Here is a 22,622-nt window from a genome sequence, read left to right on the forward strand (position 1 = left end):
ATATTTTGTTTTATGCCATCTATTCTCTGATGCCTTTGCTGTTTCAAAAAATTTACCTATTTCACAACTAATACAATTTTTGTGGACCACGCTATAACAAAGAACACAAGATTTGCTGAAATTGGACCGGTTCAAATTTTCAAGTATTTCAATTCAAGGAATTAGAATCTCACTATAAAATAGTAGGAAGAAATTTGTGACAAAACTTTTGGGACATATTTATAATAAAAATAAAGAGAACCTTGTCACATTTATTCTGTTTTCTTTCATCAAATAGTCGCCTATGCATTCTAGCGCTATAATAACCACTCAACTAGCTCTACGATTACTCACATCGAAACCAAACGATAACAAATCGCGTCTCAATGAAAAATCCATAAATAATAAATAATTCGCACCTCGCACAATACAAAATTAATTATAAGCAATGCGGCCAAGCGAGACAGCAGCCACCATCTGAGTCATCGACGAAAGGAACCGCAAATGAAAATAAATGATTTTCCTGAAAAATCATCCATCATTCTAAACAGGAAAATGATGGGAAGTTATCGTCCCAACAACAGCCTCTTTGTGTCGGCTACCGTAATTTCGCGACTCCAAGGTGTTACCTGAAATTATCGAATGTTATTAATGAAGCTAAGATTGAACTGTAATTAGATTTAGAGAGAAATAATGGGAGCCTTACAGCGGGAAAGATCATTAATAACCGTTCGTTCAACGTGGGGAGAGTTAGGAGATTGGGTAGATCTTCTGGTTTGTTCGATAATGAATTTTTATTTTGGACCATCTGGGGCATAAGTGTCACTTGTGTGATTTTTATGTTTTAAATATGTTTTTGGCGATACGTGCAAAAGATTGATGCTGTAGAACTCTAAAAGTAGAGTCTCCGAATATTGCTCTGGCTGATAATATATAGGGTGGGACAGTGAAACCCCCTTATCTCAGGTAGTTCGAAAAAATAAGATTAATTGATTGATAGAACTGAAAATTTGTCTGAACGAATCAGACCTTGAAATATTGTTAGCATGTTTAGCTGACTAACTTGATTTACCCCTAGATCAAGTTGAATTTATCGAATCTATAGGCCAAAATCTTTTTATTTTTTCATGAAGTATTGGTATCCTAAATGCTGAATTCATGCAATTTCAAGGTGTTTCCTGAAATTATCGAATGTTGATAATGAAACTCATTATATTTTTTAGAATATCATTAACAGTCGTTCGTTGAACTTAAAAAGATTTGCGAAGTTAGGTAGAACTTATGGTTTGTTGATAAGAACTTTTATTTTTAAACTATCTCGAGCACAATTGTCTCTAATGAAATCTTTATGTTTTGAATAATCTTTTTGGCGATACGTGCAAAACATTTCTTCGGATTGCTCATGCCTATAATCTTTAGCGTGAACCATTGAAACCCTTTTATATAAGGTAATCCGAAAAAATGAGAATAAGGGAATTGAAAATTTGTCTGGAAGAATCAGACCTTATTTTATTGTTCGCTTGTTCCGCTTTGTAATTTGATTTGACTGTAGATCAATTTAAGTTTGATCGAATCTCTGTTGGAATATTTAAATAAGGGGATTCCTCGAGCGCCGAGAGACTGAAGTATTCGAACTTTATTAGTAGTGTTCTCACATTTCTATGAAATCTATTGGTAGATTTTGGTACTTTCAGAAATATCTTTTCAATTTTGTCCAAGATGGCCAAGGATTTTTCATCAACGCCAGCATCTTTAGCTCCTGTTGAGAGACAATTTTCAGGAGCTGCTCTTACAGTTACAAAAACCCGCAATTGGTTAGGCGCCAAATCTATAACTTGCCTCATATGTCATAGATCCTGGATGGAAAATTATGAAATCATACAAAGCCTGCAGGTTTCTCAATATTAAGAAACTCAAGTTTTTATTATTTTTCATTTTATTATGATTTAAAGTGATTCAATTTATGTTTCTATTTCAAAAAAGTTGATATATTCTGTTCTTTCATACAATAACTTTAATGAAAAAAGTGTGTTTTTGCAAGGTTCCTTCTAATTTCATCATGTTTTTATTGATGTGACACTACACAATAAAATTGCTGAAAATCAAGTAGCTTGATATGATTTAAATACTTGAAAAATAAATACTTGACTTGAGATTGAAAAAGTACTAGTTGACTTGAGCTTGACTTGAAATGAAATCAAGCTCAAGCCAAGAGCCGTGAATCCCTAATTTCACAACATTTTTGGATCGATTAATTGCAGAAATTATTCTTCATTTCTGCAATTAATCGATCCCACAAAAGCAAGGAAAAAAATTCTCTTGGTCAAATTACACGCAGTAATTGCTAGCTTTTTGCAGACCTAAATCGATGATGAATTTTGATTTTTATACCTACCACTTGGAACATAAGTGTAACCTATGTGATTTTATATTTTTTAATATTTTACAAAATTATTTATTATGGTACAATGTTGATCCTGTAGAAAAGTAAAAGTTATTTCTTCGTGTTTTCCTCTAGTTGCTGATATAGGATGGAACATAAAGTCCACTTCTTATAGGTTGTTGATAAAATAAAATATCAAGTGATTGAGAGAACTGAAAAAAGACCTATAGTGACTTGAAATTTTGGAGTTATGGTCGAAATCTTAATGCGTCGGTAGACTTCGTTTAATATCAAAATCTGCCTGCAGGTTATTTAGTTACACCCATCTGAAAAGTTGTGATTCTAATCATTAGAAATATAACGATTCGATCGAATTGAAACCGAGTACTTTTCATCATTGCAAAACTCTTCATTCGAAACACCAGAGCATGACTCATAAAATGCAAAAGAATGCCTACATATAATTTAAATCTAAAGAGTGTCCCATAAAAAAACAATTATTCATCGAGCAACGCCGCTGTGTGGAATACAAAACACCAGATATCTTCGAAACGTTCGATCGTTTTATTATTATAATAATAACAACAACACGGTCGAAGGAACTCCTTACCTCTAAAAGATTCTACACCAGTTAACAATGGAAATGATTAATTTACCCTTGGAGATTACGATCTCCAACACTCAAAATGACAATCATGTTCAAGAATGATCATTAATATCGCTTACTGTGGCGGGGCATCCCGCATGTATGCTTTGGTCCGTCTGAAATTACCAGTTATTCCTGCTGCTAACCATCCGTTACTCCGTAACCGATTATTTTGTTAAACGTAATCGATGATGGAGATAAGGCCTAACATGCAGGAATACGTTGTGTTCTTACGATAGCGCACAGATGTTTGGAGGAAGAAATATTGTTGGCTAGTGTTTTACATTCAAGGTGGATGGCGATAACGTGTTGCTTATTTTGATCTGGTTGGAGTTTTACCGTTTTGGTATTAATCAGTATTTTGATTTTCAGTGACAACAATTTTTTAGAAACAACTATGAATTTTTGAGAGTATTCCTAAATTGGACGTACCAATGAAAATGACAGAACGAGTTCCCTTGGATCATTTTAAGAAAAAAAGTCTTATAAACATGAACCCGCAGACGTTTTGTTTTCGAGATACAGGGTGTTAAAGTTTTATTTTTTGAAAGTTTTTTTTCTTAGTATCTCCTCTTCATAAGATATCTAACTTGAATTCGGCAAATACATTCTAATTTCGAATGCAAACTGATATTTTTTCTGGAATAGCTCCCGCTTTTTTGCTCCAGAACTTTTTTTTGTGGTGGACCACTGGTTCTTCAAAAAAATATGAAATTAAACTTTGGTCCAATACCACACTTTTAGGTTAATTGTAGTTTTTTTGTATTCGAAACAATTCCCTAGTAATCCTCAGGAAAATCCAAATTATTATAAAGGTTCAGTTAGTAAGCTGTGATGTAATTATAAGTTTTGTTACTTATCTACCCAATATGTAGCAAAGATTAGCAGAGATTCGATAAAATACTATAATCATCACAAAGAAATAGGATGCCGCAATAAATAAATTTAAAAATATTCAGAAAAGATTAGGCAAGATCTGAGAGTTCGTAAAATTCTCGTTTGTGAACGAATTACTGTACAGGTTGTTCCGAATAAATCTTCACTTTTAATTTTTTTTCGCCCCTGTATATAACAAAAAAAAGGAGTGAATGATGACGGCATCTGAACAGTCATGCTCCCCAGGATCAAACTACAATTAAAACAAAGATAATTGGTGAACTCGGCCAAAGGGTTCCGGAAAAAATTAAGTACAACTTCGTTGAAATGCTGCTCATTTTTGTATAATGTACAGATCTACTTTCTACGTTTTCAAGTAATTACAAATCGGTAATCGAAACACAGTCCAAAAACTTTTCGCTACGTTAAACTTGACATCGAAAATAATTCCACTGAACCCAACCTTGAAATAGGTATTCTTAAGGTAAGATAATGCTTGGATTTTACATATAACCTTGAAACTCAACACTTTCAAGACAAGACAACCCTTGCTATGGTTTTCAAACCGAGAATAATTATTGTTTGGCTATTCACGAATGGTTTCAATGGTAAACCACATAGAGCAAACAAGGACAAGGTCACTCATTTGGGATCCTGGACGTCGAATTTTAATGTTTGGCAGTCTTTAGTTTCAATGAGAAGTTCTTCTTTCCAGATGTTCAGTGGAATACGTGCTGCTCCAAATTCCTGTGGAATAAACATTAGTTCATTGAACACGTGCTGGAAAATATTGGATAATTTTTGAAGATATACACTTGAAATTCAAGGACGAATAGAGTAATCGATTTGTTACTAATATTTTGAAATTTTTCCATCTAATAATTTTCAATAATAATTTTTTAGCGTTTGTTCGCCGAATAACTCTCATACAGGAAAACATTAAAAGTTAAATCTTTGTTTATTCCGATCTATGTAGTTGTATATAGTTCTGTTATTAATTAGTTAATTTTTGTTGTGTTAGCTAAACTACGAATTATTATTTGCTTCGAATTTTAAGTATTCCTTGCAATGAATCATTTATTCATGAGTAGGACACTCGAATTGAATATTCAAAAATTCAGAATGAAATAAATCAAAAAATAATTGAAATATAGAAAAATAACAAAGGCTAACAAAATCAGATCCGTATGACATGACTATTATTAAAATATAAAATGAGTGCACGATATACTCAACGCATATTAATGTATATCTTTTTCTCTAAACCATTTTGAGGTGTAATACAAGGTTATAAATGAGAACCTATCATTTTTTCGTGTATCGATGAATTTTTTGTGAAAAAAATACTGAGCAAGCGAAGCAATGGCTTGATAAATGTTATTCGGACTCTGCTCCATCGACAACAATGGTTGCCTTGGTCGTAGAACCACCGACGATGTTGAATGCTGTGGTCTCCGATTTCTAAGTCATTTCAGATAAGATAAAAAAGTCCACGACATGGTTTTGAGCAATCGTAAATTGAAGTTGCTTGAGATAGCGGTAGAGTTGAAGATAGTAGAAAGCAGATTATTCACCATTTTGCGAAAAAATTTGTCCATGAGAAAGCTTCGATCGAAATCGGTGCTACCCTTGCTCAAAGCCAATCAAAAGCAGCAAAGCATCCTTTATTTCGAATGATATTTGAGTGGAATAAACAGAATTTTTTTGCTCGTTAGTTGTCATGGATTCATCACTATACTCCTCAGTCAACCTCCTCAGTCAACGAGAGAGTCAGCTGAGTAGAAAGCAGTCGATGAAAGCCGTTCAATGGTTCCAAAATCCCAATCAACTATCAATGTTATGGCATCCGTATTTTGAGACGTGCACGGTATATTGTTCGTTGACTATCTTGGTAAAGGTAAAACATTGAATGTTAGACTTAAAGTTATCGATTGTGTTTAAAAATGAAGACAAACTGTCCTCAAATTCAAAAGAAAACATTTTCCTTCACTCTCTACCCAAATGTCGAAAATTTGAGGTACGTTTTGTTCAGTCCATAAGAGTAATGATGCCGGATCATTGAATATCAAGTTGTTTCTTGAAAATGTCGTAAGGTACTTTATATTTCAACTCAATGTTGTGGCCTTTTGCACTTAAACAAATAGTAAGAATGCCATTGGTGCCAACGATAAAATCATTTTGGTATTTCCGAAGGCTCCGGGAAAGTTCATTATCTGATTATCTTTATGGTCTTATTTCTTGCAAATTGTACAAAATTTTCACAGCCTTTTTGAAATATATTTCAGAGGAAATGCAGCTAAGTGGCAAAGTCAAATGTCCACACAAGGAAGGGATTGGGATGAGCAATATGAAAGTTGTGTTTACGATGGACAGATGAGTCACAAATTGAGAATAAACGTCATCTTACCCTTGATCCTTGTTGCTTTTGGTTGAATGAAGTCAAAATAGACTGAAGACTAAAAAAGCTGTTAAAATATACTCATACAAATCCATACATCACAATGGAACCTCTAGTTATTACCCTATAATATACATAATTGTGTTCTCTCATCCATTGCGGTAAAATCATCACCAAGATTCGTTTCCGAACCACAAAACCTTCCCTTCAAACAAGAAACCTTTCAAACCACCCCCCGCAACCCCTAAATCACCCCTCGCAGATTAATTACACCGTGCATTAGCACCTCCATTACCATCAAAAACATTCCGTGTGATTCCTCCGTTGCAACGACGGTCGCTCCCAAAACAGGAAAAAAAAAATTAACGGGTAGGTGAACGCCAGGAGAGTATTTTCGAAAATGGCCGTGTGTGTCGCATTGAATCCATCCGGCATAGAGGAATTGCTTCAGCGCGGCCATATTAGTCTTCTTTCTCGGTGACAGTTCGTCATTTGTCAGTGTCTCAGGCACAGTTGGCGAGATCGGTGTCATGTGGGACAAAACAGCCTCGCCGCCCTCAGGATGTGACCGATCCGTGAGAAACGTAGAGGACAGGTCACATCCTGAACGTCACACGAGGGGAAGTATCATTAAGGTGCTGTCATGTCAATATGACATTCGAAGGGTGGGTTTCTCATAGCGTTTCTATACAAAAGGGACTTTTTTAATACCGACTGCGGTTTGGGACGCAGTGTTTGCATATTAGCCTGGGGAAACCCTGCGCGAAATCAGGACGCTTTGTGAATTTTATTCAGCGTGATAATATATTCATGAAATTGAAACGGGAAAATGTAGATTCCCGATTGGGGGACTGGCCGGATTGCAAAACAATATACTGTGGATGTTTTTAATGGTTTAATGGTCCATCGGAATGCGTCGGGTTGATCCTACCCCCTCTCTACCCCGTTATTCAATATTTCGTTTGGTGAGGGATGTCAGAATTATTGATAGGATTTTTCCCTGCCATTCAAAAATTTGGCATTGATGGATTCCGTGAATGTCATTGGGTGTTTTTTTTTTCGTTCATTGTGTGCTGCGTATGAGAAAAATTTCGTGTTGATGCTGACTGGGGTATAAGTGTCATATTGAAATTATTCACTCTTTGGTTAAGTCGGAAAAGATGGTAACAAAACATTTCTTTTCGGTTATTAAGTTTCTTCGAGCTTTTGTCAACGGTACCGTGAGATTTTTCGGCGATTGAAGATTTGATGGAAGCTGAACAAGGGTTTTTGTTTGGGGTTAGGAAATAAGAATACAAACTTCAAGAGGTACTTTTTCCATACAAAGAGTATTGTTTAAAAATTATGAAAGCAATCACGAGAAGTCAGAAGCATGAATGCTCTATTTGCGCCCTTGAAGACAACATATACCTATATACTATTATGTGGTCTTCAAAGGTGCAATTGTTGCACGAATCAACGAAATGTCAAAAGTTCCTGACTTCACGTCTTTGCTTTTTCAATTTTTTTTCCGGTTTATTATTTCCTTTATCGTAGTGTACTATACGTTTTATACGTTTAAAAAAATGCATATAAAAAACACCATGCTTTGGAGTAAAGGCTCTTGAACGCTTGTTCAAATTCATATTGATGTAATTTTCTCAAAACCTATGTGCGTTACTCACAACCTAGTAATAGATTTCTACTTGATCGTGTTTACGATATAATATTTACTCTCATTATATGTATTTCAGTGATAATCAATGTTTCCATATATTTTAGATTTTCGTTTCAAAATATGTTTCTCTTGATTTTCAATCGCCGAAGTTCAATCATTATGGAATGCAGTTTTTCAATTGATCTACAAAGTTGCATGCCATGAAAAATAGAATGAGAGAACCTGCTTTCAAAACAATATCATATATCACTTTATTGAAAAAATGTTATTGTCGAAAAGAAAGAGCTTATACAAAAATTCGAAAACTCCTCTTTCGTCAGACAGTAAACACACATTCTGAGTTTTGGTTTTGTTATCCACAAAAAAAATTCTAGTTATTATGAATATCTGTTCATCATATTCACGATTCTGAGATTTATGTTGAGTGTTCGTTGTTTCGATGAAATATTCATTGGATAGAAGAACTGCTTTCATTAGATGTATGAAGACCTACATCAAATGTGTCAGACCATTTCGATGAACAGTAATATATTATTGAAATTTCGGTTGACAAATGAATTATGACTGGATTCATCGATACAATGCACTCTCATGAAAGTTATGTACACTTTTGATTTAGTGACTTAATTGACATTTACTTTGAGAGATTCTTGATTCGAAACAATAATTGCTTCTTCAACAACGGTACAATACGAAGTCCTGTAAAGTTGCAAAAAATTAAGATTTGGCAATATTAACAAAAATAAATGTTCAGAAAATCTTGGGCAACATATCAGTGTGCGTAAACATTATCGTGTGTCAACGTAGGTATAACTCCACAGGATGTTCTGAATGAAGCCTTATTTTTCATTATTCTTGTTCGCCCCTATAAAATGAAAAGGGAAGTAAATGAGGATAGTATCTAGGTAGACAGTTATTTCCACAAGCAATCAAGCTACAATTCACAAAAATCAATTGCGTAAATTGGCCAAAGTGTCCAGGAGAAAATCAACTACACATTTTGTCGGTTCAAATAATTGTACAAGATAAGATTAATTGTATAATCGTAAGTAATATCATATAGGCATCTATAATTTTTTCAAAAAAAAAAATCGAAAAAACAAGTTGTTGAGTAATATTTTATGAAGAAGCATGAGTGCTGGTGCCAAAAAAAATCTGAGTGGAAGATGAAGATTTTTGCACCTGCACGAATGCTTTTTGTTAAAAAAATAATACTTTGCATTGTGTTTTTCAATTTTGCACAGAAATAATCAAATGCCCGAACTATTTCATGAGAACATGATTATCGAAGGTATTGTAATTTTTGGTGACAACAGCTGTCAAGTTTTGCAGCAGGTAAACTCGAAAAAACTGCTGGCAGATGTTGTAATACAGTTTTTCCATCTAGAAACTATTTGGAATTCAAAATTGAGCGTTTGTGATTAGTGGGAATTACAGTGACTTAATAAACTACAGTGGCGACAAGAATAATCTTGTTTTTGATGAGCTGAGCCTAAATATGGCTAACTATATAACCAAAGCACTTCAGTTTGATAATTCAATGACATTTTACTGAGCATTTTCACTGAACTTGTCTCGAGCTGCGCTCTCATGATGTTTCGCGAACTGCGTCGAGTGAAGAGGTTCGTATAATCGAAATATATTGTCTATGCTCGAGTGGTATTCTTTACGATTAGATAACGAATAATTTCAATAGCTATAACCATTTTTATTGCATTTTGAAAGTTCAATGACATTTCACTGAGCTTGACCGAAAAAAGATTGCCTAATGTATTGCTCTCAGTTGAAACCACCAAAATGTCAGATTTCGTGAAGAAAATAATACCAAAAAATTGACAATTTTGTATCCATTCTCTTCACATAAGTAGGTATAGTACACCTGAATAATTGCTACTATTAAGTAGATTGTCGTATATCGAATTCGTGAACCTTTCGAGAATATAAATTAGTGTATAATAGCAAAAAATCTAGGGAGTACGTAAAACTTCCCATTGTCACACATGTTCCAAACCCTTATCAAAAACCACTAATTAACGAATCCAACCAACTAATCAACCCACCCACCATAAATCATCCTTTCTCCACGTACACACTCTCGAAGGAAGACCGACGCATCATCCCCATCTTCTTTTTCTTCTTCTAGAGACTGTCTCAAATCGGATGATCCCATTAAAATTCCCCGGGAAAAGAACGAAAATAAGCCGCCTACGGTCTCCTTCGTCTATCTATTCAGATCTCGGTCGGTGTCCCCGGGGTTGACAAAGGAGAGACAATATGCGGAATCGAAGCCGGGGGTAGGTTCCATTATGCCGTCTTGCGACGCTAACGCCACGCCGCCCCTGTTTCATTTACTGATTCGTGATGGGGTTTGCGGGGGAGGAGGGGGAGGGCAGATCGACAGCCGGGTGGATCCCGGGCCCAAATTGGACATTATCTGGCGCTTTTTGTCCCTTGTTTCGGCGGTCTTGAGGGGGTGCGATAGGGGGTGTTTTTAAGGGTTTGGGGGATTAGAGGGAATTCGTGCTTAGGAGGTTGTTGTTTGGGAGAGTGGGTTCGGAGAGGGTTTGTTGCGTTTTTTCTTGGATGATGTTGTGTTTTGGATTTGGGTTGAAGGAAGTTGCGGAAGACGAATTTGAAATAATGAAGAAGGGAGCTTCCTGCAAATACAAGTTTTTTTGTGATCAATCAATCAGTCTTTATCAATCCCTTTAAACATAGTATAATGTATAGGATATTTCAATAAAAGAATAGAAAATCAAAAGAAAAAGCACATCATTGTCAACATAAAATTAAAATAATAAATCACACGATATAATCAACAAAATAATAGTTAATGAGCAACTGATTTATGAGTCAGAGGAAAATTCCTCGGTGCTATAATGATTACTTTTTTTACTATGCCTAGTAATTCCCGTCAATATACACCGTGTCTGTAAAGTATGGAACAAATTCATTTTTAGCTAAACAGACTATTATTTTAAGAAATAATCTTGAAACACGTCGATTTTTGATTTTAATCTACCGTATTTTAAAATAATAATCTAATATACAGGGTGAATTACTTTCGAGTAATGACGTCACCGTCATTTTTTTTAAATGGAACATCCCCATTTTGTCTCAATTTTCCGATTATTCTAGCTGAGCTGATTCCAAAAATGTATCACATGTTGATTCCAATTGGTACAGGGTGGGCAAAAATACAATAGTTTTGTGTGTCCTCATGAATATTATTATGAATAATTGTCTAGTTAATATTTTCTAGTCTAATTAATATTAACAAAAATACTTATTGTCTAGCTGCAATAAACAAATAATGACATGTCACAAAAACAAGACGACTATGTTTTTTTTAAATTGATAAGAAATAATTTCTTTCATATTCTGTCTGCTAGACTACAGGGTGTTACATTCAAACCAGTAGCCGCTAGTCAATAAGTATTTTTGATAATATTGTTGATTCAACTAATAAAAAATGTTACGCGTTACTTTATGAGCATACACAAAACTATTGTATTTTTGTCCACCCTGTACCAATTGGAATCAACATGTGATACATGATTCCTATTAGAGCTAGAGTAATCGAAAAATTGAAACAAAATGGGGGTGTTCCATTTTAAAAAAATGACGGTGACGTCATTATTCGAAAGTAATTCACCCTGTATATTAGATTATTATTTTAAAATACGGTAAATTAAAATCGAAAATCGACGTTTTTCAGGATTATTTCTTGAAATGGCCTGTTTAGCTTAAAATGAATTTGTTCCATACTTTACGGACACAGTGTATGTAGTAGGTACTTTGCTGCCGCTAAGTAAAAGAAATATTTTGCTGATTGAGATGTGTCTCCTAAATTGATATTTGCTGTCAATCGGAAAAAATAGTAGATTGTTTTACTAGGCAACATAGTAGTAGATTGACTGCCTGCGTTCATAGCAAACGTAGAGTAAAAATCTAGGAATCAAATTTCATTCGATACGAACGCTTTATTTTTTTCAATCTGAGTGTCTTCATATTAATTGCATGATTTTTATTGATACTATTGATGAAATAAGGATTGATAAACAACAACGATCACTGTTTAGTTGAAATATTATTTTCAGTTTTGGGAAATATTGAAAAAATTATAAAAATATTGTGAATTTGACAACAAAATTCTATATTTGGTTAGAAAAACTAATTAATTTTATTTGTTTGCTAATTTTTGTGGTGTAGTCCGACAGTAACACTATAACTTACGAAAGGAACAACCTAAAAAGTTTCTGGGTTAGTTGAAATCTTGAATATCGCAGTTGAGTTCATTAATTGGGAAAATCCAGGGGTTGCATAATGTTCTGGATGTAGAATAATATTTTCAAGCGTTATAAAAAATTTCATTTATTCGTTCGTTTATGCGTCAATTGCACCCTTGCAGGATACATTTATACATATCTATATGTATAGAGTTTTGTTGAATCCAAACGAGCAATTAACGCATGAATGGACGAGCGCTCAAACGCTCTTCACTTCCTCATTTTCTCATGTCGTTAATTCTGTTATCCAATCTAAAAACAATTTTTGAGCGATATTTGGACATTATCACACATCCTTCCCCCTCCCTCCCACATCTACAGGCACGTCAACAGATTGCCGCAGAAGACAGCAATCCATCTTATTGTATTCGCATTCCGCTCATCCGAAATTTTAATTAACGTTTCAAATAACGTCGTGATTATAATCTCCGGAAAAGCGGAGAAGGCAGGAAATGTCAACGGTGACGGGCGAACGAGATTACCTTAATACCCAACCCTCTTTGTTGCTGACTGACAACGAGATTATAATGCAGAATGTATAATTTTTGTATCCGTCTTCTCTGGATCTTAGCTTTTCGTGATTATGAGTTATTGGATTTTTTTTTATTATTTAGATGCGTTCAGTTATAATTTTACTATTAATAGCTTTTCTTATTTAAGTTGTCTATTCTGCGTAAGAATTTTCTAGAGAAAACTGGAGATTATTTCTTCAACTGGGGTCTTTATAATAATGTGTGCTCTTTATTTATGTTTTGTTTTACGAGAGTATATTGTTGCCCTCTTAGTAACAAGATTTTATATTAAGCTCCACTCGAGTGCCATATCGTTTGAAATGGATGAAACATTTATTTTATCTGAATACTAGGTAAATTAATAAGAAGGGTATAGATATTGTTAAAACTGAAATGTGAAAGTTTAATGACACGAGTGCGTTACTAACAAAGTATCCTACGTCTTACGTATAGTATATCCAAAGTCACTTGGAGGAAGCCAGAATATTTCGATGTCCATATATCCAGAAATTCCTTTGGGACCATTTAATTTATTGCCTAACAATACTTTCAATTTAGCTTATCGCTAAATACCAAGCGTTTTTATGGACTAGTTCAAGTGACTTTGAATGTACTATACAAGATTTCCTCTATTCCAGTTTCGTAATGAGTTAATTACAGTACAAAAGAACAGTGCTGTATTTTCAGTAATTTTTCTTCCAATAACTTTTGAAATTTATAGTGTTATGGTCGAAGCAAAAATAGCAAATAAATACGAATAATCAGGTTTTCTCACCAAATATAGAATTTTATTGTCAAATTCACAAAACCCTTATAGTTTTTTCAACATTTCCCAATGATCGAAATAATATTTCCACTAAACAGTGGTCGTTGTTTTTTATCATTCCTTATTTCATCAATAGTATGAATAACAATAATGTATCAAATATGAAGACACTGAGATTAAATAATATAAAGCACTCATTCTAATGTTCAAATGGAACTTGATTCCTAGATTTTGAGCCTAGAAGATAGATAAACCAAAGCGACACATTTTTCTGCTAAATTTCATGCAAAAAGCACAAAGATTCCTAAAGAAGAAAGGAAGGATGTGAGGTAAACATCAAAAAGAATATTTTCAATCTACCTTCCACATTTAGAGCAATCCATTCCCGGAAAAACGTTTTGAAGCTTGCACAATGTAAAGCTGATGATACTTTTTTCATTCTATTATCATCTCTAAGATTTTATCTGATCGGCAAAATTATTTGTGGGCCAAGCGGGTGCTACGAGAAAATAGAGCAAGATCTATTATCGGTATGTAATAGTAATAATAAAGTAGGTAAAAATAAAAAACATATCCGACTTGGCATCAGATCTCAGCAAGACCTAGTTATCCGGTCTATCTAAAAAACATGAATCATTGGGAGCATATTCCGGTTTGAAATATGCCATAGAAGCTTCCAAGACATTAAGTTTCTTTCTTACTTTTCGAATAACTTCAAGGAAATTTATGGTTATCGACTTCAAAGGCGATTTTCAAGATTGTTAGGCTAATCTAGTTGACCTATATGTTGAAAGTATTGCGTAGTATTATTCTAGGGCTCATTCTTTTCATCGGTAGATATAATGTAGAAATTCATAGATATTGATGACTTTTTGTTGTCGAAGGTTAATTTTCTATGTGAAAAGTAGAAGTACGATAGTTATTTGAAACGAATTCGTTAGCAGAATCACTTATGCCTATGCTTCTTAGTTGGGTACTTTATTTCCTAAAGTTTATCGGGAAAATTGAATCAAGGAAAGCACTGACTTAGAGAAATTGATGAGTTTTGAAGATTACAGAACTATTTACCTTAGGAATAGCACATCCTTCAATGATTCATGGGCCTGCCCCACATATGGCATCACCATTGTCAAACCACAATTTTTTAGCGTTAGTAGGTGTACAACTTTGCTTCCGCCGTTTTGCAATAGAACGCTGTAGCGGTGAGTAGTAGTCGAAATAAATAGAACATAGATGTCATACAATAAGCTTAGGTATTCTTAAACAAAACGCCATCGAAATATTAGTCGATTTTTGTCTGTATTATAAAGTTATTCTCGATTAAAAATGTCAGCTTACGAGCCAAATTCTCGTCATTTGCGGGAGGTTTCAATTTCTGCTTTGATATGAAGAAAGTTGCAGCTGAGGCTCATAGAATGCTCTATGGTGAGGCCGCTATTAGTGAAAGAACGTACCGAGATTGGTTTCAACTTTCAACGCTTCAAGAACTGTGATTTTGACGTCGAAGACCATTATGTCGGTGGAAGAGAGATGGATTTCAAAGATGCAGAATTGGAGGCATTACTTGATCAAGACTCTTGTCAAACGCAACAATAATTGGCAGGATCATTGGGAGTGACGCAACAAGCCATTTCAAAACGCCTAAAAGTCATGGGAATGCTTCAGAAACAAGGAAATTGTTTGCCGTATGAGTTGAAGTCGAGATATGTTGAACGGCGTTTGTTTGCTTGTGAACAGCTGCTTGAAAGGCAAAGGCGGAAGGGATTTCTGCATAGCATTGTGACTGAAGACGAAAAATGTGTTCATTGCAATAATCTCTAGCGCAGAAAATCATAGGGATATCATGGCCATGCCAAATATTCACTGTTCCAAGGTCATGCTCAATATTTGGTGGGACCAGCTCGGCGTAGTGTATTATGAGTTGTTAAAACCAACTGAAAGAATCACAGGCTATTGTTATCGAACGCAATCATTGCGTTTGAGCCGAGCATTGAAAGAAAACGGCCGCAATACAATGAGGGACTTCATAAAGTGATTTTATAGAATGGCAATGCTCGACCCCATGTTGTGAAAGTGGTCAAGACATACTTGGAAACGTTTAAATGGTCCTACCCCACCCACCGTATTCTCAAGACGCTGCTCCCTCGGAGTATCACTTATTTCGATCAATGGTGCACAGACTGGCTGACCAGCACTTTCGGTCTTATGAAGCAGTAACAAATTGGATCGATTCGTGAATCGCTTCAAAAGATGACCAGTTTTTTCAACGTGGGATTCATACGCGACCCGAAAGATGTAAGAAAGTAGTGGCCAGCGATGGACAATAGCTTGAATCATAAATGTATAACCAGTCTTTTACAATAAAGCCTCGAATTTAAAAAAAAAACGGCGGAAGCAAAGTTGTACGCCTATGTAACTATATGAAGTTATTTATATGATGTAAGTTCCTGCGATAACTAATATCTCGGAACCTAGGAATTCATGGCTTGACTTGATATTCAAGCTACTTGACTCAAGCTCAAGCCAAGTAGCTTGAGCTTGACTTGAAATCAACTCAAGTTCGAGTCAAGTAGTAGTTTTTCGATCTCAACTCAATTATTTATTTTTACTTGATTTAACATTGAAAAATTACTCCTTGACTTGAACTTGAGTTCATTTCAAGTCAAGCTAAAGCTACCTGGCTTGAGCTTGAGTCAAGTAGCTTGAATATAAAACCAAGCCGTGAATCCCTAGCGGAAACTATCATCGTGAAAATGATATAAGAGCTACATACAGAATCTGCTCTCAAAAGTTCTTGATTTTCGTCAACGCTTTCATCATCCTTCTCTCGAATCTATCCTGCGAACACATTCCTGGAAATGAGCTCTCCCTATAACAGTAACGATATAGGACCCAACCCTGTCATCGAGTTCCATCATCGAAGGACCAGTGGCGATAAATCAGAAGACGCCTCGCGCGAATTCAATGAATAGTCGACATCCAACTAAGCCCAACTAGACGGGAAACGGGAGCAGCCCGGAGTCCCTAGTAAATTTGCGGCCCATTATCTTTCGGCCAAGTATAAATGGCTTTATGGCACAAGTCGAATGATAGCGACCGAGAGGCACAATTAGAGCCATATATCAGGAACGGTTCAACCTTCGATTCGCTTGATTTGGGTTTGCGAACTTTGATGCTCGAACCGCCGGCAACGTTGAGACGTTGGTTCTCTCGTCTTAGGAGTTTTGGGAAGAATTTTAGGTATAGCAAATTATCCAATTATGATGGTCTGGGGATGGTAATGGGATGCAGATATTTAGGGATACTTCGGGTGGTGTTATTTTAGAGGAATTTTGTTGTAGTTTTTTTTACTTTTTAAGATTGGTTGGAAACAAATTGGTAGTCTTTTGGGGTTTGGATATATCAAGTATTCCAGTTTCTTATAGCCAAATAATAATTATTACTAATTGTACTACAAATATGTGTTATGTTATCTAGACACCAATATTTGTTTCACAGTAATAATAAATTTCATTGGATCTTTGTTTGAAATATTTGTTTTGTTGTACTTATATTGTATTTGTTTTATCTGAACATTCTGAACTCATTGGTAGTTGTTTTTTGGAGTTTATGGTTTTATATTATTCCCCCACGAACAAGTATATACTTTCGTGGGTTGTAATTTGTTTATTGATGCGTGCCTTACGAATTAATTGTATCTCAGAAACTGTTTTTCGTTATATTTTTTTGCTTCAATAAACTTATCTCCATTTTTGCAACATATGAAATATTTTCTTTCGAACTGTTGGTGTCTCAATAACATTAAAGTCATTTTTTTCAAAAGCGTCCATATGGCATTTAAGAATGTTACCCTTTTGATGGAGAAAAGACAGGAAAATTAGAAGATGGCTATAAATAGCCTCTAATAGAGGTAAGGGGTGCTTGAAGAGCATATACTCCCAAAAACTATGCAACGGAGGCATTGAAGGAACCTAACATATAAACTGGATATATTGAAATTCCTCTGAGTACAATATTGGTTGGAATTATTCAAACGCTTATTATCCCGACTCGTTTAGAATTTATTAGTAGAAATTAAGTAAAATAGAAAATTAATTTGAAATGTCTGTATCTTTGAAGGGATTCGAGATGGAAAAAGATTCAGTTGAAAAAACTTTCCATTTTTACTAAAACTATAACTGCATAAAGTTATGACCTGAATATTTAAAACACATTTTTCATTACACGGAGATTAAAACATATTCAGGAAATCATATTCGAGAAATGAGCCATCTACCAAATAATAATAATAAAAAATTAATTCCAAAAATATGTATGTCTTTCATTATTGATTGCACTTACTCTTGAGAAACCCACATTATACAGAGTAAGTCTTTGACTTGTACATATATTTCAACCGAAGATTCCTGAGCTCAAAGGAATCACTTTTTTCCTTCATTATTTTTTTCGATTCGGCTCGGTTGAAAAAAAACAGGCTGCGGAAAATTTATAAAAAAATGTATTTTTTATTATATCTCGCAAATGGAATGCAATCGTAGGAAATGCTTTTCGGAATACATATAGTTTTTTATTGATGTGATGATTTTTTTCTGAACAAAAAATTCCATCTAAGTCCGGTCACTTTGGATTGTTCGCTATACAAAGTGAGAACAAAAAATCGAATCGGAAGAAATAGTGGAGAAAAAAAATGTTTCTTTTAATCTCAGGAATTTTCGGTTGAAATATATGTACACGTCCGAAACTCATCCTGTATATAACCCCTCTCAATCCAGGAAAAGCTTGCAAATAATCCAGAAAAATATTGGGAAATTCCAGAAAAAAATCCAAAGGAAAATACCCAAAAGGGTTTTAAATTTTCAGTTTCAAATAATAAAAGATAGCACGAAGAAAAAAAAGCTTCCACTCATTTGATGAGGTGAAATACTGAAATATTTATTGTTAGTTATTTCTTTTTATTTCAATTACCTATTCAACTATTTAGTCTTCTGTCTCTGACTGATTTGAAGCATTAAAAAAAAACCAAACGTTATAGCTATTACCCTCGATCTAACCAAAGTATCGACATATTCTATCCCTCCAATTTCTTCTCATTCTACCAAACTTCTGAGAATTCCAAAACGCAGGAAACTGTAGCGTAGATAATTCCTTCCAAGAATTCAATAAACCCACACAAACCCTTCACCTGTAATGTTACCCAACCATAAATTCACTCATACAATAAGAGCAAGCACACAGATAATCCACCCAAAACATTCTGCGAATAAACCAAGGTCAGTCTGCCAATATCCACCCCTGAATCTGCATATTATCTTACCGAAGAGAACGGATATGGACCTATTGATGGGAGTAAAGAAAGGATCATTCAGAGTACCTTGATGTCCTTTGAAAATATTTCACCTTCAGATGCCATGCAAATTAAAGGAAGAGTTTAATGTTTCTGAAGGTTTATGTTAAAGGCTTTCGAAGGTCGAATTTATGTACGTTCTTTGTTGGAAGACGAATTGGAAGAATCATTCAAAGGAATTTTGCATAATAGTTTTGTAGGTATTATTATGTACAGACATTTAGTTTGGTGTTCTTGAGGTAATGCCATGACCAATTTACCAAATATTTGACGATAAAAGAAACTTGGTATACAGGAAAAATTCAGATGTCAATTTAAAGAAGAATTATCTATTTTTTTTAAAAAATCGCCCAAACTCTATCTGCCTAAAAAATAGCTAAGTTGACAATTTATCTACAATGGAAAAGCAATATCAAATAAGTATTGGAAAATATATGTTCTGATTAGAATGATACCATATTGTGCAATTATATAAGAGGTAAAACAATCGTTCAAATGTGAATTTCAAACTTTAGGAGGAAGGTTCGTAGTTTGACCATTAGGAGATTCTTAAAAACTATTAATACTTCGTTATGAAGTCAGAGAAATGGCATGAATGGCAAAATCCACAAATGTAGTTAATTCTTATATTTTAAATATATAAAGTATAAATAAATATATACTATACATACTATATAAAGTTAGAACTGACTAGAATTTTTGCATAGTATTAGTTATAATTTTAAAATATTAAAAATTCATGAGTTGATAAAATATTTCATTTGGTGAAGTTAAAACTCAACACATGTTTTACACATGTTGTATATGTTTTATCCACCTACTGTGACGAAATATCCTTATGCACATTTTCTTAATTTTTCTACAAAACCCAACCGTCTATGGGGTAGGTATCGGTCTCAAAATTTAGCTAATAACCGTAAAATATGACCCAACTGCATGAATACCCAAAGCCGGCCCATCATAATAACCAAAAGGAAAGATATTACGCAAAATTCCATCGACTACTGGCAGGCCAAAACCGAACAATAATTTCTGCTGACCTACTTAAAACCATGTGTTCATCACCCACTTGAATATTCATAAAGATTGTGGTAAAAGTTGATACAAAAGAATTGGCACAGGAGTCAAGCTGTGGCAGAAGCGGATCTAAAGGGCAGTTGTAAATTAGGGAAAAATAGAAACTCGGTTGCATAGAATTGCGCCATCATGGTTTTGCTAGGTGAAAGCTGAAGATTTTGTAGTTTTAGTCTTGCTACAGTGGTGGTATTGGTTGCTATATATAATAATACTAAAAACAGGTTATTTACTCTTTTGAATCATTTTTCTATTGAACCTCAAATTAATGACTATACCAGAGTAACTCATCTTTCAAAAAGTTCTCTAGATAATATATGTACTAACTTTGTGGGTAAGCTGAAAGCTGAGGTTTTAGAGTACCACATTTCTGATCATAGGGCTCAAAAAGTATCTTTTGAAATAATTAATACTTCTAAGAATGAACTTTCTCGAAAAAGATTTTTCACTGAAAAAAACAAAGAACTTTTCCGAAGTAAACTTTCACAGCAAACATGGACAAATGTTTATCTGACCGAAAAATCTAATGTCAATGAACAATGGCGTGTTTTCAGTAATCAATTCATAAGCCTTTTCAATGAATGTTTTCCTTTAACTTTAGTACATACGAAAAAGAAAATTCACTTTGAACCGAATGCTAACGTAAAACAGGCAAAAAATTGCTTGGATATTTTGCTGGTTTTATCTGAATACGATTCATCTTACAAAAATCAGTATAGTCTTTGTAAAAAAGACTATGACAAAATGTTAAAACTGGAAAAATATAGGGTTTTTGAAGAGAGAATAGCGAAATCGGATTGTAAGATGAAATCTATGTGGGCTATATGCAAAGAATTGACAGGAAAAAGTTGTAATCAACAAAATTCAACACGAAATAATTCAAAAAAATTAGCCAATGACTTCAATGACTACCTTGTTAATATAGTACAAAATATTTCTGCAAATCAAAGCAATATCCCTTTCGAATGTATGATTCAAGATAATAATTGCTCTATATTTCTTAAACCGGTCACCACACATGAACTTGTAGATTTGTCTCATCATCTGAAAAATAAACTTTGTTCTGGTTATGACGACGTACCTATTGCCATCGTGAAATCATCAATAAGAGAACTGTCAGAAATTATCTGTTACATCATTAATAACTCTATGAAATATTCAATCTATCCTGATCAATTGAAATTTGATATCATCAAACCATTATTTAAAAAAGGGGATCCTGATGATCTGGGTAATTACAGACCGATTAGTTTGTTGCCCGCTTTTTCGAAAATTTTCGAAATGGTGATGATTTCTAGACTGCTCAATTTTATGAATGAACACAATATTTTCTCCAAATTCCAACATGGCTACCTGAAAGGCAAATCAACAAATACCGCCATATATCAGTTTATAAATGCAATTCTGAATCACTTAGAGAACAAACATTTAGCTTTAGGTCTCTTTATTGATCTTAGCAAGGCTTTCGATTGCGTTAACCATGAGCTTCTACTGCTGAAATTAGATAAATATGGCATAAGAGGAAGAGCGAATGAATGGATACGTTCTTTTCTCACAAATAGAAAGCAACAGGTTTCAGTTGATAAGTCTATCAAATCTGATATCAAAATTGTCAATACCGGTATAGCACAAGGGAGTATAGCTGGACCCATTTTATTCATAGTTTTTATAAATGACCTCCCTTCATCATTAGATTGTTGCCTTACGACGAATTATGTCGATGACACTAATATATTAGTGGGCGGGAAAAATATACCAGAAGTTCTCGAAAGAGCAGAAACCATCTTTATTAACGCAAAACGTTGGTTCGATATGAATAAACTGAAAATAAATGAATCTAAAACCAATTTAATGATATTTAAAACTAAACAATCAAATTTGTCCAAACCAGAAGTGATTGAAATTGAAAATCATACAATGTATCCAGTAACAACTACAAAATTCTTAGGGGTGGATATTGATGAATTTTTAAATTGGGAAACGCATATAACTCAATTATGCTTGAAATTGGGAAGTATCGGATATGGAATCAAAACTGTCGCTAATTACATGAACATGAATACACTTAAAATTCTGTATTTTGCTAACTTCGAGTCAAATCTGAAGTATGGTATAATTTTTTGGGGAAGCAACTATAAAATTCAATCAGTTTTCATTGTGCAGAAAAGAATTCTAAGAACAATATGTAACATGAAATTTAAAGAATCATGCAGAGGCAAATTTAAGACTTTGTCTATCATGACTGTATATGGGCTCTATATTTATGAATGTTTGTTGTTCACTTTCAAAAATAAAAATCAATTTGATACAGGTCACAGTCATGATTATGCTACCAGAACACATGATTTAATTTATCCACAGCACAGGTTAACTTTATTAGAAAAAGGTCCTTTTTATATGTGCATAAAAATTTTTAATAAGTTGCCTAACAATATAAAATGTTGTAATAGTTTTGATAAATTCAAGAAAGATGTTAAAAATTTGTTAATTAATCTTGAACCATATAATATGAACGATTACTTCAATTCTGAGAATTTAGTTTAATTTATTTCTTTTGTATGTTTTTTTTGACACTATTTCTTTTTATGTATAAGTTTTTGTATATAATCTGGAAATAAACTATCTATCTATCTATCTATCTATCTATATTTCGTTTGAGACGGTGCAGGTGATGAAGAATGGGTTGAAGAAGGTGAGG

This window comes from Harmonia axyridis, chromosome 1 (assembly GCF_914767665.1).
Source record: "Harmonia axyridis chromosome 1, icHarAxyr1.1, whole genome shotgun sequence".
NCBI lineage: Eukaryota > Metazoa > Arthropoda > Insecta > Coleoptera > Coccinellidae > Harmonia > Harmonia axyridis.